At 42.3% G+C, this 3,494-nt stretch overlaps 1 non-coding gene across 1 annotated transcript; it reads right to left on the reverse strand.

Annotated features, from left to right (window-relative positions):
- Positions 1–543: 543 nt before the first annotated feature.
- Positions 544–649, reverse strand: LOC140989071 (small nucleolar RNA R71). The gene has a single exon (XR_012177418.1). It is a non-coding gene; the product is annotated as a small nucleolar RNA R71 (small nucleolar RNA).
- Between the last annotated feature and the right edge of the window lie 2,845 nt (positions 650–3,494).

Consider the following 3,494-nt stretch of genomic DNA (forward strand, 5'->3'; position numbering starts at 1 on the left):
TTTTCCAGTGCATGCCAAAGTCACTTGACGTGGAGCTTGAGCAGTTTGACCCTGAAATTGAAAGAAATTTCCGGAGGAGAAGACAATAGCAGAGACTAAAGGAACTGATGGAGAGGCACGAGCACGAGCATGAGGAGGAACACCATGAAGATAGACATGTCGAGATGCCACGCCGCATATCGATGCTAGAGTATGCCCAGCCTTCTTTGGATGGGGCACGCCCCAGCATTGTGAGGCCTATTGTGCGGGCAAACCACTTCGAAATCAAGCCAGCTATCATTCAGATGATTCAGAATACAGTCCAATTTGGAGGAACTGCAGTAGATGATCCAAACACGCACATCACAGATTTTCTCGAAATTTGCGATACTTTTAAATTCAATGGAGTTTCTGATGATGCTGTTAGGTTGCGTTTATTTCCTTTCTCCTTACGTGATAAAGCTAAATCATGGTTAAATTGTTTGCCTGTAGGTTCGATCACTACATGGGAGGACATGGCGAAAGCATTTCTCATCAAATACTTTCCTCCATCCAAGACCATGAAGCTGCGGGCAGACATTACAACATTTGCTCAATTCGATCAGGAGTCTTTATATGAGGCATGGGAACGCTTCAAGGATCTACTACGAAGATTCCCACATCACGAATTACCACTTGGGTTAGTCGTTCAAACATTTTATTATGGTTTGCTTACTCCTAACCGTACTATGATAGATGCTGCTGCTTGTGGAAACTTGTTGAGAAAAACTGCGGAAGAAGGGTATGAGTTGTTGGAGGAAATGGCTGCTAGCAGTTATCATCCTCAATCTGAAAGGAACAACCAGCAGAGAAGTGCAGGAGTTCATCAGGTAACTGATTTTTCTGCCATTACTGCACAACTTGACGTGTTGAACAGGAAACTAGATGGCTTGAACATGGGTGGCACAGCTATGCGTCTTCAAGAGATATTCTGTGAAAAGTGTGGAGGTGAACATTTTGTGAAGGACTGTCAAGATGACAATCCATTTTATGTGCAAAACGAGGCACCGGTCAATCAAATAGGACTCCACAACCGTCCAATGAATGACCCTTATTCGAATACATACAATCCTGGATGGAGGCAACATCCCAACTTCTCATGGGGTGGCCAAAACAGTCAGAATCGACCACAGGGAGGACAACCATATGGAAAACAACCGATGTACAGATCTGATCCTCTTAGAGAAGAAAAGTCCAACCTGGAGCAAATGATGTCTAAGTTTATTTCATCCACTGAAACTAGACTTCAAAACCAAGATGCATCGATAAAAGGACTCGAGAATCAAATTGGACAGTTGGCCAAGATGATAGCAAGTAGAGAGCCGGGCACCTTGCCAAGTAACACAGAAACAAATCCAAAAGAACAAGTGAAGGCCATCGAGTTGAAGAGTGGGAAAGTTTTAGAGACCAGTGAAAAAGAGAAAACTCAAACATTGGATGAGCATACTGCGACATCTAAAGGTAAGTCTTCTAACACTACACCAATACCCACTGCACAACCTAAAATTGTTATACCTCCTCCGTTTCCTGCAGCTTTAAAAAAGGTCAAACTGGATGCGCAATTCGGTAAGTTTCTTGAGATATTTAAAAAATTGCATATTAATATTCCTTTTGCCGATGCTTTGATGTAAATGCCGAGTTACGCTAAATTTTTAAAAGACATCTTAGCAAACAAGAGGAATTGGAGGATCACATGACAGTGAATCTAACCGAAAATTACTCTGCTTTGGTGCAAAACAAGATCCCACCGAAACTTAAGGATCCAGGGAGTTTTTCTATTCCTTGCATGATTGGTGATGTTTTTTTTCGTAAAGCGTTATGTGATCTTGGTGCAAGTATTAACCTGATGCATTTTTCTGTGTTTAGGAAACTTGGATTGGGGGAACCTAAGCCAACGAGGACGTCTTTACAGCTGGCAGACAGATCTGTCAAGTATCAACAGGGAGTTATTGAGGATGTTCTAGTGAAAGTGGATAAGTTTATTTTTCCTGCTGATTTCGTGGTGCTCGACATGGAGGAGGAAATTGGGATGCCCTTGCTTTTGGGGAGACCAAGGCCCTGATTGATGTTCAAGAAGGGAAGTTGAGATTGAGAGTAGGGGAGGAAGAGATTACATTTGATGTTTTTAATGCACTTAAGCATACACTGCATTCTGATAGCTGTTAGAGAATTGATGCTTTTGATGCTCTTGTGTCTAACTATGTGCAGGATGTTCTTAGGGACCCTTTGGAAGCCACTCTCACTACTGAATTGAGAGAAGACGAATTGGATGCAGAGAAAGCCGAAATAGTGGCATACCTCAATGCCAACCAGCCATGGAAGAGGCCAATAAGGATGAGATTAGAGGACTTGGGAGATCGAAGAGACTTGATCCCTCAGAAGTCAAGTCTATCAGAGCCACCAGCGCTGGAGCTAAAACCATTACCTCCACATCTGAAATACGTCTATCTAGGTCAGAATAATAAACTTCCTGTTATTATTTCCTCTCATTTGACAGATGTGATGGAGGACAAACTGATGGAAGTGTTGAAAGCGCACAAGAGTGCATTTGCATGGAAGGTGGCGGATATCAAAGGGATAAATCCCTCAGTCTGCATGCACAAGATATTGATGGAAGACAAGTACTCACCCCTTGTGCAACCTCAGAGACGATTGAATCCAAAGATGCAAGAGGTAGTGAAAGCAAAAACCATCAAACTCCTTGATGCAGGTATTATCTATCCTATATCTGATAGTGCATGGGTAAGTCATGTTCAGTGTGTGTCGAAAAAAGGTGGGATTACGGTGATCACAAATGAAAACAATGAACTTATTCCCACGAGGACTGTTACGGGGTGGAGAGTGTGTATTGACTATAGGAAGTTGAATGATGCCACCCGTAAGGACCACTTTCCCCTTCCCTTTATTGATCAAATGTTGGAGAGACTAGCGGGGCATGAGTTTTATTGTTTTCTAGATGGGTATTCGGGATATAATCAAATCACTATTGCACCTGAGGACCAAGAGAAGACTACTTTCACTTGTCCTTATGGAACTTTTGCTTTTCGTCGTATGCCTTTTGGTCTTTGTAGTTCACCCGCTACATTTCAGCACTGCATGACTGATATATTCCATGATATGATTGAAACCTTTCTTGAAATATTTATGGATGACTTTTCTATCTTTGGCGTATCGTTTGATGAGTGTTTGCAGAATTTGCGATCCGTGTTGAGGAGGTGCGAGGAGACGAACCTGTTACTTAATTGAGAGAAGTGCCACTTCATGGTACAAGAGGGAATTGTCCTAGGGCACAAGATTTCGGAGAATGGGATAGAGGTGGATAAGGCAAAAGTGGAAGTTATCAAGAACTTACCACCTCCGACATCCATAAAGGGAGTTAGAAGTTTTCTAGGACATGCCGGTTTCTATCGGCGGTTTATCAGAGATTTTTTTAAAATTGCAAAACCCTTTTCTTCCTTACTTATGAAAGATGTGCC

Source organism: Primulina huaijiensis, chromosome 11 (assembly GCF_012295235.1).
Source record: "Primulina huaijiensis isolate GDHJ02 chromosome 11, ASM1229523v2, whole genome shotgun sequence".
Lineage (NCBI taxonomy): Eukaryota > Viridiplantae > Streptophyta > Magnoliopsida > Lamiales > Gesneriaceae > Primulina > Primulina huaijiensis.